The sequence below is a fragment of the Salmo trutta genome, chromosome 26 (genome assembly GCF_901001165.1).
Source record: "Salmo trutta chromosome 26, fSalTru1.1, whole genome shotgun sequence".
NCBI classification, from domain to species: domain Eukaryota; kingdom Metazoa; phylum Chordata; class Actinopteri; order Salmoniformes; family Salmonidae; genus Salmo; species Salmo trutta.
In genome coordinates, this window is record NC_042982.1 from 15,440,507 (window position 1) to 15,455,413 (window position 14,907).

At 46.0% G+C, this 14,907-nt stretch overlaps 1 protein-coding gene across 1 annotated transcript in view; it reads left to right on the forward strand.

Moving 5' to 3' along the window:
• The window catches only part of LOC115163238 (ubiquitin-associated and SH3 domain-containing protein B), a 53,482-nt gene extending 45,605 nt beyond the window's left edge, over positions 1-7,877 (forward strand). Inside the window, exon 15 of the transcript XR_003869706.1 lies at positions 6,901-7,877. The gene's annotated coding sequence lies outside the window, so the exon portion shown is untranslated. The remainder of the gene's footprint in view (positions 1-6,900) is intronic.
• Positions 7,878-14,907: the final 7,030 nt, after the last annotated feature.

The following is a 14,907-nucleotide window of genomic DNA, read 5'->3' on the forward strand; positions in this document are numbered from 1 at the left end:
TGGCATTTGTAGTTCTTTATGATAGCCACATTAGCATCTAATTAGCATTTCATTTTGGGGGGGTAAATACAGGCAAATATATTGATAAAAGTCACCTTGTCCTAGAGAGATTTACACGGTTATCAAAACAGATTTAGCCTACACGAAACACAGCCCTTATTTTAAGTGTTTTTTAAATAACCTATGGTAAAAATGTATGGTGGAAAAAAGACTGGAATCAAATCAAATCAAGTGTTATTAGTCACATGCGCCAAATACAACAGGTGTAGACCTTACAGTGAAATGCTTACTTACAAGCCTTAACCAACAATGAAGTAAAAAAAAAATATGAATAAGAAATAAAAGTAATTAAAGAGCAGCAGTAAAATAACAATAGCGAGACTATATACAGGGGGGTACCGGTACAGAGTCAATGTGCGGGGGCACCGGTTAGTTGAGGTAATATGTACATGTAGGTAGAGTTATTAAAGTGACTTTGCATAGATGATAACAACAGAGAGTAGCAGCGGTGTGTAAAATGGGGGGGGGGCAATGCAAATAGTCTGGGTGGCCATTTGATTAGATGTTCAGGAGTCTTATGGCTTGGGGATAGAAGCTGTTTAGAAGCCTCTTGGACCTGGACTTGGCGCTCCGGTACCGCTTGTCGTATGGTAGCAGGTAGAACAGTCTATGACTAGGGTGGCTGGAGTCTTTGACTATTTTTAGGGCCTTCCTCTGACACCGCCTGGTATAGAGGTCCTGGATGGCAGGAAGCTTGGCCCCAGTGATGTACTGGGCCATTTTCGTCCTAACGTAGTCAACACTGCTAGCTAGCTAGTCAACACTGCTAGCTAGCCAACTAGCTAACTTCTACCGACTAGCAGCACTGTAGAAACTATTACATTACAACGGAACGACTTGATTAGTTTAGTGTTAGTGTTAGTTAGCTAGCTACATAGTTGTCTTTGCTGTCTTTGTATCTAAGATAATTGTGTAGTTTAGAGTAATTATCGAGGTTAGCTAGCCAGCCGCGTCGCCGTTGTCCAGACTCCAGACTTAGTCATCATCAAACCCACTGCTAGCTAGCCAACCGCTACCGACTAGCAGCGCTGTAGATACTAATACATTACAACGGAACGATTTGACTAGTGCAGTGTTAGCTAGCTAGCTACATAGTTGTCTTTGTCATAGCTTGATAATTGTGTAGATTAGTAATTATCGAGGTTAGCTAGCCAGCTATTTCCGTCCCCCGCGACGCCATTTTTCCAAAAGCAGCCAACTATTACCGACGAGCAGCACCGTAGAAACTAAATACATTACAAAGGAACGTCTTGATTAGTGTTATGTTAGCTAGCTACAAAGTTGCTTTTGTATCATGACAAGGTGTAGTACTGAAACTATCGAGCTTACCTAGCCAGCTACACGTTCAAACAAAGTCAACAACGCAGCCACTGCTAGCTAGCCTACTCCACCAGCCAGCAGTACTGTATCATTTTCGTCATTTTAGTCAATAAGATTTTTGCAACGTAAGCTTAACTTTCTGAACATTCGAGACGTGTAGTCCACTTGTCATTCCAATCTCCTTTGCATTAGCGTAGCCTCTTCTGTAGCTTGTCAACTATGTGTCTGTCTATCCCTGTTCTCTCCCCTCTGCACAGGCCATACAAACGCTTCACACCGCATGGCCGCTGCCACTCTAACCTGGTGGTCCCAGCGCGCATGACCCACGTGGAGTTCCAGGTCTCCGGCAGCCTCTGGAACTGCCGGTCTGCGGCCAACAAGGCTGAGTTCATCTCAGCCTATGCTACCCTCCAGTCCCTAGACTTCCTGGCGCTGACGGAAACATGGATTACCACAGATAACACTGCTACTCCTACTGCTCTCTCCTCGTCTGCCCACGTGTTCTCGCATACCCCTAGAGCATCGAGCCAGCGGGGTGGTGGCACTGGAATCCTCATCTCTCCCAAGTGGACATTCTCTCTTTCTCCCCTGACCCATCTGTCTATCTCCTCATTTGAATTCCATGCTGTCACAGTTACCAGCCCTTTCAAGCTTAACATCCTTATCATTTATCGCCCTCCAGGTTCCCTTGGAGAGTTCATCAATGAGCTTGACGCCTTGATAAGTTCCTTTCCTGAGGATGGCTCACCTCTCACAGTTCTGGGTGACTTTAACCTCCCCACGTCTACCTTTGACTCATTCCTCTCTGCCTCCTTTTTTCCACTCCTCTCCTCTTTTGACCTCACCCTCTCACCTTCCCCCCCTACTCACAAGGCAGGCAATACGCTTGACCTCATCTTTACTAGATGCTGTTCTTCCACTAATCTCATTGCAACTCCCCTCCAAGTCTCCGACCACTACCTTGTATCCTTTTCCCTCTCGCTCTCATCCAACACTTCTCACTCTGCCACTACTCTGCCACTACTCGGATGGTATTGCGCCGTCCCAAGCTCTCTCTCTCCCGCTACTCTCTCCTCTTCCATCCTATCATCTCTCCCCTCTGCTCAAACCTTCTCCAACCTATCTCCTGATTCTGCCTCCTCAACCCTCCTCTCCTCCCTTTCTGCATCCTTTGATTTTCTCTGTCCCCTATCCTCCAGGCCGGCTCGGTCCTCCCCTCCTGCTCCGTGGCTCGACGACTCACTGCGAGCTCACAGAACAGGGCTCCGGGCAGCCGAGCGGAAGTGGAGGAAAACTCGCCTCCCTGCGGACCTGGCATCCTTTCACTCCCTCCTCTCTACATTCTCCTCTTCTGTCTCTGCTGCTAAAGCCACTTTCTACCACTCTAAATTCCAAGCATCTGCCTCTAACCCTAGGAAGCTCTTTGCTACCTTCTCCTCCCTCCTGAATCCTCCTCCCCCTCCCCCCCTCCTCCCTCTCTGCGGATGACTTCGTCAACCATTTTGAAAAGAAGGTTGACGATATCCGATCCTCGTTTGCTAAGTCAAACGACACCGCTGGTCCTGCTCACACTGCCCTACCCTGTGCTTTGACCTCTTTCTCCCCTCTCTCTCCAGATGAAATCTCACGTCTTGTGACGGCCGGCCTCCCAACAACCTGCCCACTTGACCCTATCCCCTCCTCTCTTCTCCAGACCATTTCCGGAGACTTTCTCCCCTACCTCACCTCGCTCATCAACTCATCCTTGACCGCTGGCTACGTCCCTTCCGTCTTCAAGAGAGCGAGAGTTGCACCCCTTCTGAAAAAACCTACACTCGATCCCTCCGATGTCAACAACTACAGACCAGTATCCCTTCTTTCTTTTCTCTCCAAAACTCTTGAACGTGCCGTCCTTGGCCAGCTCTCCTGCTATCTCTCTCAGAATGACCTTCTTGATCCTAATCAGTCAGGTTTCAAGACTGGGCATTCAACTGAGACTGCTCTTCTCTGTGTCACGGAGGCTCTCCGCACTGCTAAAGCTAACTCTCTCTCCTCGGCTCTCATCCTTCTAGACCTATCTGCTGCCTTTGATACTGTGAACCATCAGATCCTCCTCTCCACCCTCTCCGAGTTGGGCATCTCCGGCACGGCCCACGCTTGGATTGAGTCCTACCTGACAGGTCGCTCCTACCAGGTGGCGTGGCGAGAATCTGTCTCCGCACCACGCGCTCTCACCACTGGTGTCCCCCAGGGCTCTGTTCTAGGCCCTCTCCTATTCTCGCTATACACAAAGTCACTTGGCTCTGTCATATCCTCACATGGTCTCTCCTATCATTGCTATGCAGACGACACACAATTAATCTTCTCCTTTCCCCCTTCTGATAACCACGCGGCGAATCGCATCTCTGCATGTCTGGCAGACATATCAGTGTGGATGACGGATCACCACCTCAAGCTGAACCTCGGCAAGACGGAGCTGCTCTTCCTCCCGGGGAAGGACTGCCCGTTCCATGATCTCACCATCACGGTTGACAACTCCCTTGTGTCCTCCTCCCAGAGTGCTAAGAACCTTGGCGTGATCCTGGACAACACCCTGACGTTCTCCACTAACATCAAGGCGGTGACCCGATCCTGTAGGTTCATGCTCTACAACATTCGCAGAGTACGACCCTGCCTCACACAGGAAGCGGCGCAGGTCCTAATCCAGGCACTTGTCATCTCCTGTCTGGACTACTGCAACTCGCTGTTGGCTGGGCTCCCTGCCTGTGCCATTAAACCCCTACAACTCATCCAGAACGCCGCAGCCCGTCTGGTGTTCAACCTTCCCAAGTTCTCTCACGTCACCCCGCTCCTCCGCTCTCTCCACTGGCTTCCAGTTGAAGCTCGCATCCGCTACAAGACCATGGTGCTTGCCTACGGAGCTGTGAGGGGAACGGCACCTCCGTAACTTCAGGCTCTGATCAGGCCCTACACCCAAACAAGGGCACTGCGTTCATCCACCTCTGGCCTGCTCGCCTCCCTACCTCTGAGGAAGCACAGTTCCCGCTCAGCCCAGTCAAAACTGTTCGCTGCTCTGGCACCCCAATGGTGGAACAAGCTCCCTCACGACGCCAGGACAGCGGAGTCAATCACCACCTTCCGGAGACACCTGAAACCCCACCTCTTTAAGGAATACCTGGGATAGGATAAAGTAATCCTTCTACCCCCCCCCCCCTTAAAAGATGTAGATGCACTATTGTAAAGTGGTTGTTCCACTGGATATCATAAGGTGAATGCACCAATTTGTAAGTCGCTCTGGATAAGAGCGTCTGCTAAATGACGTAAATGTAATGTAAATGTAAATACGCACTACCCTCTGTAGTGCCTTGTGGTCGGAGGCCGAGCAGTTGCCATACCAGGCAGTGATGCAACCAGTCAGGATGCTCTCGAAGGTGAAGCTGTAGAACCTTTTGAGGATCTGAGGACCCATGCTAAATCTTTTCAATCTCCTGAGGAAAAATAGGTTTTGTCGTGCCCTCTTCACAACTATCTTGGAGTGCTTGGACCATGTTAGTTTGTTGGTGATGTGGACACCAAGGAACTTGAAGCTCTCAATCTGCTCCACCACAGCCCCGTCGATGAGAATGGGGGCATGCTCTGTCCTCTTTTTCCTGTAGTCCACAATCATCTCCTTTGTCTTGATCACATTGAGGGAGAGGTTGTTGTCCTGGCACCACATGGCCAGGTCTCTGACCTCCTCCCTATAGGCTGTCTCATCATTGTCGGTGATCAGGGCTACCTCTGTTGTGTCATCGGCAAACTTAATGATTGTGTTGGAGTTGTGCAGTGAACAGGGAATACAGGAGGGGACTGAGCACACACCCCTGAGGGGCCCCTGTGTTGAGGATCAGCGTGGCGGATGTGTTGTTACCTACCCTCACCACCTGGGGGCGGCCCGTCAGGAAGTCCAGGATCCAGTTGCAGAGGGAGGTGTTTAGTCCCAGGGTCCTTCACTTATTGATGAGCTTTGAGGGCACTATGGTGTTGAACGCTGAGCTGTAGTCAATGAACAGCATTCTCACACAGGTGTTCCTTTTGTCCAGGTGTGAAAGGGCAGTGTGGAGTGCAATAGATACTGTGTCATCTGTGGATCTGTTAGGGCGGTATGCGAATTGGAGTGGGTCTAGGGTTTCTGGAATAATGGTGTTGATGTGAGTCTTTCAAAGCACGTCATAGCTACAGACGTGAGCGCTACGGGTCGGTAGTCATTTAGGCTGGTTACCTTAGTGTTCTTGGGCACAAGGACTATGGTAGTCTGCTTAAAACATGTTGGTATTACAAACTCGGACAGGAAGAGTTAGAAAATGTCAGTGAAGACACTTGCCAGTTGGTCAGCGCATGCTCGCAGTACACGTAATTTCCTCATACTGGCGTACTCTGTGATGACTACAAATTTGACAACCAACTCATACCTCTGATTATGTGCATAAAACTTGAATGAGAGTCAATTGTGTATCAGTCATCTTGTTGAATTTTTTGGGAAAGAAACAGCATCCTTCCATCAATAGCATCTTTCTCGCTCGTTAAGTACTTATCTCTGTATAATTATACCCCAAAAGGAGACCCAAAGAGACCTCTGATGTTGAGTTATTGTTGCACAGACTTGTGATTATATTTAGTGGCCTGCTCACCCCTATTTACTCCAGTGTATAAATACACCTGGGGCTTTGGGGCTCTGATTTCAGAAACTGTCTCAGCACCGGCAGGAGCTTAAAAATCCTGGCCAACGGGTTTATCCGAGCTGGGGATATTCGATCTCTGCCACTCTTGTCCTGATTTAGCCTGGACTCTCCGTAGTGTGCCAGTCCAACCCCCATCCCCAACAGACCTGAAATTTGGAGGCCAAATTAAATGTATTAGTTAGATTTCTTGTCTGTGCTATGATTGCCTTCTTCTAAAATACCTAAAGTAGACTGGGGAATGAGAGAAGTGAAGCATTGACCCACTTGGATGTAAACAGGACTTTTTATTACCTAGGGCTAAAATCTCCACTCAGCAAAGCCTCATCTACTGCTGCAGTGCAGAAAAACTCTGCAACCGTCTAAAAACAAACAAGTTTACATTAAATCTTTCAGACAGACAGACATACTGTATTTTAAATGCATATTGATGCATGATTTTAATTTTTTTGCTGAATATACAACTTTGTTGAAAACCTATATACAACTAGGTCAACAACAAAACATTTTATTGAAGAAATTGATCTCAAGGTAGATATCAGTTAGATATACTTATGTAGATATTCAACGTAAATATAGAGTTCAGTCTGAGTAATCTTCCTGTGAAAACAAAAGTGTTGTTTAGGCTATACCTTTTCATCTATTCCCCATCTACAATAGTATATTCGCCCCAAAATTGAAGACCAGCAATTATTGTGTGCATCTATGAATTATTTTCAGTTTGCAGTGACTTTTTATAAGCAATTGTGTATTTTTAGTTTTGTAAGATTTAACTTGCTTTGCTGTGCTTCTCTTTTTGTTTTCCCTACTTGATTTATTGTAGACTCCTGCCCCCTGGCTGGTCACCTTGGAGACGGGAGTTGGTCAAGGTCTGCTACAACTGTGCCTGTTGACTAACAAGCTTTCCTGAGCTCCTTCAAATGGAGCTTCCAGTCCACCAACACAAACACCACCACCACCTACCTCCATCTGCCGCCTGCCTGGAGCCAGAATGAGACCTGAGTTGACAACGCTGTCTAGCATGCAGATAAGGGGCAGTCGACCCCCAAACCTGTGTGAGTGTGGTACGTCAATGTCCAGCCTCTGTTGCAGATTGGAGTTTTCCTTATTCCGTTTTGTTCTGAGGGCACGTCTGTCTTGAGGGCAGAAACAAATGCGATTAGTTAAATTCAGGCAATATATGTGATTGGTTCATTTTAGGGTTAGTGATTGAAGTAAGGCTAAAAAAAACAAAGTTGCGCAATGTTGAATAAGGAAAACTCCACTCAATGCCTCTGTAGTGAACTCACCGACAAGTTGTTTTTTGTGGCTGAGGTAGCTGCTGGCGTTGGCATCATTGTACAACCAATTACAGGGACCCAGCAGGGCTACTGCACTCTCCAATCTCCACAAACTCAGCCTGGAAGAGTAGGCCTGCGCGGCCTCTGAAGAACTACATTTTTGCATGTTTCTAGTAATGCCAATGTTTACGTGGGCAGATGTCAACTTTGAAGAAACTCTTATCCCCGCTGGATTGGGCTGTGTCTGTATTATTCCCGAAGCTATCCTCAGTGATTGCTATATTCCAGTCTCTCATTAGTTTGATGTTGCTTAATTTGTTTAGCCTTTTGTTTTATGCCAAGCTCTAAACCACACGAATTCCTCACGGATGTCTGAGGGACCCAATTAAATGCATCACGGTTTATCTTCTCTTATTGCCTGAAACCTCATTTGTATTGGACAGGATACAGGATGAGTGTTATTTTTATGGAACTTCCACAAGAATACACTATGCCCATTTATTGACCAATATTTAAAAAAGGGAAATGTTGTAAGTTGATTATCGCATTGGCCTACACCCCAAATAATGATTTTGAGAAGGTGCGACTGAGATAGAGTCATGGCAACGGTATTCATTTGGGAATTCAGGCCTGTGCCAATTTTCATGCTTTTATGAAAGGATTCATATTTTTGTTCACATATCGCCAGGACGATATACATAATGGAACTATCATATTATGAATGCAAATGTAGTAGGTAGCTTTGTGTTGATTATCCATCATGTCACACACTTTATAATGACAAGCGCCAAATGTCATGGTAGTTTGTATATCCAATCTACCATGACCTGGTAGTTGTCCATGCACTGTGTTTATCTTGCTTTTCCTCACAATATATGTTGAAGATGCCATATTATTTGGACAACGTAGTGAATAGGTTTTGGTGGCTACAGACCTTTTCTAATTCCAGTGCATGTTCTCATACAACACTATCAATGAAATAAAGCTCCAGCAGCTGAAGTACTGATCGTACAGTAATGATATTGACTTAGGGTTGTTGTACAGATGTCTTTCAGGCTGGTCTTAATGATCAGAAAATAAATAATACTTGTAAAAAAAAATTGATCCTCATGAAATAATGAACTAGTTGCAGTTGATTAGAACGTTTTTATTATGCCCTTACTCCATTAGCAACAACAGTTTTCCATAGGCCTACCCACGTCTCATTCACTGTAGGCCTGTGTTTGTTGCCTTAAATTTCCACTCGATTTATGGAGTGATAGGCCACCGAAGACGCTGATAAAAGCACAGGCGGTTTCACTCCTCTAAAAAAACAAGTAATTATCGGAGAGCAGTGAATCTTTGCAATCTAATAGTGCTCTCGGTGTTCTTCTCAAGCTTTTAAACTAATTCGTGATTGATCGCTAATTATCGGTGACGGAGGCTCTCGAGACAGCTATACTTCCCACCTCAAACATCTCCCCCGCCTTTTCACATATTGAAGGAGCTATAACTTTCCAACGGTGGACTCTGTTCGTTGTTTGGGGGAGTCAATAGACTTCCAGACGTTTGAATAATCATTGTGCTCTTTCCCGATAAAGAAGGTTGCTTCACAACAATAAAGCACCGGGCACCCAATATTACATTATGTATGGTGCAATAATGGTAAGCACTGCTAAAAAAAAATTTTAGAATGAAATAAATCAATATTGCATTGTTATTACAATTTAATATGGTTCCATATTATTACAATTGAATATGGTTCCATAGTCCAGGCTACTGCTGCTTCCTAGGTTTATATTCTAGACCTAGAAGATCGCTAAACATGCACAAATATCACAGTGAAATAGTACAAGAAACGATTCCAAATTGGCAAACTATTGATTGGAGTGTCAAAAATGTTGGCTCAAGAACCCCTGAAATTATTCCGTTCTCCTTGAGGCACGTGACACGAGGTGCTCTCAATGGCTTGCGCAATTGATGTGCGCTATTTGGATATGAATCGCTATTCTCCCACTAAGAAAAACATTAATAATGGGTGTCGTCAATGACAATGTATTTGTTTTCAGCGCTAGATCAATTGAGGTCTGCTTTTGTCTGTCTTGGAAATCTATTCGCTCAATTGCATTGCCTCGAGCCTTAGACTATAAAAGTGGACTTCTTTTTAAAGCAGCGTATAAAGGCTAGCCTGCATCAGTGATGCTGGCAAACTCAGTTGTAGGCTTGTCTACCGTAACAGGTGACCAAAGAATATCTCCTGACCATTCTCTGACAAAATTAGGGACCAAAAGAGGACCAAACCATGCGCTGCACTTGACACGTAGGCTACGCGATAGGCTGTAAGAGCCAGGTATGTAATGTTATACCATTCTTGATTTATAGGCTTTTTTGATTATCAAATCCTGTAGTAATAATAATAATAATAATGGTAGTATATTAATGATAATAATAATGATAATGCTGATAATGATAATAATAGCCTAATTATTAATCAATTCAAATTTCAGTAATCAGGCGATTAACGTAAACATGTAGGTCGAAATCTGGGTCTATGTTTATTGTCTGCCTGTATTGTTTGAATTCAGTTGTCTATGGCAAACATATTCAAGAGGTCATTTCAGCATTAGTCCGGTTAATTGTGTCTTAACGTTCAGAATTTTTCCAGGAACGTTTATATTTGCAAAATATATGGGTTTCAAGATGAAAATGGTAGTTTGACAATAATAAGGTGTACACTTTACATACAGTAAATCATGGATACATTTCACATAAGGCCCTCTCTTATTGAATGGACTTTCTGCAAATGTTTTGGTGACGACTGCATCAGTGGAGAGACTGGTTGTAGATGCTGGTATTCTAATGCAATGAGGGGTGAGAGGTTATAATTTCTATTTCTAGTTTTTCCTAGAATGAATTTGGTGGCTTTCACTGTCGATTACTTGGATACATGATCAGGCATGGACGTTAGGCAAATGAGTGATAGAACATCTGAAAGCGAAACGCCTGTGAGATGATGTGCAATTTAAATCCAGTGAGTGTCACCAGAGCTCCATTTTATGAGGTGTAGACATGACGCTCTAACCCCTCTAGCCAAGCAAGCGCCCTCAACAATCCAGTCACTGTTGTTGGTTGCTCTGGTTCGAACTATGTTGTAATCTGTCTTGGACTTTAGGACCTACAGTTGAAAACGCTGTTAAATTGGCATTGATGTAGGTCTATGTTTTGATTATCTTTTAACTGTTATTTCATGGTAATGTATGTCATTGCACTTTTTTATTTTTTTTATTTTACCTTTATTTAACTAGGCTAGTTAAGAACAAATTCTTATTTTCAATGACGGCCTAGGAAGAGTGCATTAATCGTACATTAATTTAATTTGGTTCCATATTATTACAATTGAATATGGTTCCATAGTCTAGGCTACTGCTGCTTCCTAGGTTTATGTCCTAGACCTAGAAGATCGCTAAACATGTACAAATATCACAGTGAAATAGTACAAGAAACGATTCCAAATTGGCAAACTGTTGATTGGAGTGTCAAAAATGTTGGCTCAAGAACCCCTGAAATTATTCCGTTCTCCAGGAGGCACGTGACACGAGGTGCTCTCAATGGCTTGCGCAATTTGGATATGAATCGCTGTTCCCCACTAAGAAAAACAATGTATTTGTTTTCAATGTTAGGTCAATTGAGGTCTGCTTTTGCCTGTCTTGGAAATCTATTTGCTCAATTGCATTGGACTTAGTTTTAAACCAGCGTATGAATGCTGATATACAATGTGATGCCTTGTTCAGGGGCAGAATGACAGATTTATACCTTGTCAACTCGGGGATTCGAGCTTGCAACCTTTCAGTTACAAGTCCAACGCTCTAACCACTAGGCTACGCTGCCGCTCTTGCAGAACTGTGAATATTGTTGTTACATTGTTTGAAATAATGTACAGTAAGTAGGCATGTATTTGTATTGTCACCTACAATTAAATCGGAGAAGGGACTGTGGATCTGTCTCAGTCTGTCCGTTTCTACATAAATCACATGTGATATCTCAGACAGCACTGGCCCGATTTTGACAAAACTTGGGTGAATGATGCATCTTGCCATAGAGAGCGATCATTAACAAAATTACAATGATTGGCCCAAGGGGGGCGCTGCATAATTCGTGGGGGACTACATGTTTACTGTTGCCTTTTTTGATCACGATTAGTGATACACCCAGCAGTCATAGGAGACAGAACATTTACCAAGCTGTCATCAAGTCCTCTCTCTTGCAAGACAGATTGGAGAGGTCGTGTGGAGGGCTCTGATTGGCCCAAATTCCAGGGGACAACGTGGTTGCCTTGTTTTCTTTGTGTAACATTTTATTTTCAATGCAGGTATGCATTAATGTTGTATAACTTGTTATAATCTTATATATAACAAGGCATACTACTGTATGTAATATGCATACTATAAGTCTGATTGACAATTCAACTGACTCAAAAGGGCTTGGATCACTGAGAGATAATTAATGCGGTGTACCTGGATACAGCCCTTAGCCGTGGAATATTGGTCTTATACCACAAACCCCCGAGGTGCCTTATTGCTGTTATAAACTGGTTACCAAGGTAATTAGAACAGTACAAATAAATCATTTGTCATACCCGTGGTATACTGAAGCAATAATGCCCGATGGGGTTGGTATAAGGCCAATATACCATGGCTAAGGGCTGTTCTTAAGTACGACGCAATGCGGAGTGCTAGGACGCAGCCCTTAGCCGTGGTATATTGGCCATATACCACAAACCCCAGAGGTGCCTTATTGCTATTATAAACTGGTTATCAATGTAAATAGAGCAGTAAAAATGACTTTGTCATACCAGTGGTATACTGTCTGATATACAACAACTGTCAGCCAATCAGCATTCAGGGCTCCAACCACCCAGTTTATAACGTCTAATATACCACGTCTTTCAGCCAAATCAGCATTCAGGCCTCGAACCACCCAGTTTATAATTACATTTATTCAACGGGTGGGTCTAATCCTGAATGCTTATTGGTTAAAACCGCATTCCAGCCGGTGTCTATTCCACCAGTTACCACTGGCTAAATCTATGACGTTAAAATGACTATTTACTCTGACTGCACAATCCACTGTCTCAACAGCCCAGCCATGCAATTTATACACTTGATCTCCACTATAAAAAGCATCTAGACATTATCTCACATTTCTTTTAGACTAACATTGTCACATTCTTGAAAATGAACGGACCAAGGCGCAGCGTGAGTATAGTTCCACATATTTTTAATCTCCGTGAAACAAACAAAACAATAAAGAAACAACAAAATGTGAAGTCATGACGTGCACACAGGCAACTAAACACAAACAATATCCCACAAAACACAGGTGGGGAAATGGCTACCTAAATATGATCCCCAATCAGAGGCAATGATAAACAGCTGCCTCTAATTGGGAACCATATTAGCACCAACATAGAAATAAACATACTAGATCACCCCCTAGTCACGCCCTGACCTACTACACCATAGAGAAACAAGGGCTCTCTATGGTCAGGGTGTGACAGTAACCCCCCCCCCCAAAGGTGCGGACTCCGGCCAAATGGGGAGGGTAGGGGGGTGACTAGTGTCGGTGGCAGCTCCGGTGCAGGTCGTAGTCCCCGTCCAGACCCCGGATCCAGCCATCGCGCCAGGCTGAACGCCGTACCTGGACTGGGCATCGGCACAAAGGAAGACTCCGGCCATGGAGCTGGGTTGGACGCCGTGCCTGGACTGGGCACCGGCGCAAAGGAGGACTCCGGCCCTGGAGCTGGGTTGGACGCCGTGCCTGGACTGGACACCGGCGCAGAGGAAGGCTCTGGCCTTGGAGCTGGACTGGACACCGTGCCTGGACTGGGCACCGGCGCAGAGGAAGGCTCCCGCCCCTGAGCTAGACTGGACGCCGTACCTGGACTGGGCATCGGCGCAGAGGAAGGCTCCTGCCCTGGAGCTGGACTGGACGCCGTGCCTGGACTGAGCACCGGCGCAGAAGAAGGCTCCGGCCATGGAGCAGGACTGGACACCGTGCCTGGACTGGGTATCGGAGCAGAGGAAGGCTCCGGCCTTGGAGCAGGAGGTGTGTTGTGTTGACCGTCGCAGGAGGTTCTGGACCATGGACCGTCGCTGGAGGTTTCGGACCGTTGACCGTCGCTGGAGGTTCCGGACCGTTGACCGTCGCTGGAGGTTCCGGACCGTTGACCGTCGCAGGAGGTTCCGGACCGTTGACCGTCGCAGGAGGTTCCGGACTGTGGACCATCGCAGGAGGTTCCGGACTGTGAAACGTCGCTGGAAGCGCTGGTCTGTGAAACATCGCCGGAAGCTCTGGACTGTGATTGCGCACTGGAGGCCTATTGCGTGGAGCCGGTACAGGTGGCACCGGACTGGTTCCACGCACTTCAGGACGAGTGCGAGGAGCAGGCACAGGACTACCGGACTGGGGACACGCACTTCAGGGCAAGTGCGGGGAATAGGCACAGGATGTACCGGACTGGGGAGGCACACTGGAGGCCTGATGTGTGGAGCCGGTACAGGTGGCACCGGACTGGCTCCACGCACTTCAGGATGAGTGCGAGGAGCAGGCACAGGACGTACCGGACTGGGGACACGCACTTCAGGGTGAATGCGAGGAGCAGGCACAGGACGTACTGGACTGGGGAGGTGCACTGGAGGCCAGATGCGTGGAGCCAACACAGGTTTCACCTGACTGCTAACCGGATCTTCTGGTCGGATGTTGAGAAGAACACACTTGCACAACATCTCTCTCTCTCCCTCCCAACTTCTCCATTGCCTCCCTGACAGTCTCTGGCTCTTCCCGCTCCTCCAGAGTTTGCCATTTGGGCTCTGGCACTCTCCTCGGCTCGACCGGCCACCCGTTGTGCCCCACCCCCCCAAAAAAAACTTGGGGTTGTCCTTGGGCTTTCTGTGGCCACGAACCCTGGCGTCGTCGCTGTCCTCCATTATTACCTTCCGTCTGCCACCAAGGAAGGGTTTAGCATCCACCCATCACTTCTTCCCATGTCCAAAACTCCTTTACCTGGTGAACACGCTGCTTGGTCCTGGTTTGGTGGGATATTCTGTCATGATCGTGTGGAGTGACGGACCAAGACGCAGCGTGAGTATAGTTCCACATATTTTTAATCTCTGTGAAACAAACAAAACAATAAAGAAACAACGAAACGTGAAGTCATGATGTGCACACAGGCAACTAAACAAAAACAATATCCCACAAAACACAGGTGGGGAAATGGCTACCTAAATATGATCCCCAATCAGAGGCAACGATAAACAGATGCCTCTAATTGGGAACCATATTAGCACCAACATAGAAATAACATACTAGACCACCCCCTAGTCACGCCTTGAGCTACTACACCATAGAGAACCAAGGGCTCTCTATGGTCAGGGTGTGACAAACATTTAGTTTTCAACAGTGGAGATTTGTATAAACCTTGCTTTCTGTCTCTCCGACATTTGCAACATTGTTTCAATATTCAAATTCGATCTCCAGCTGTCCCATAGTAATGAACATGTCGGGACAAGACA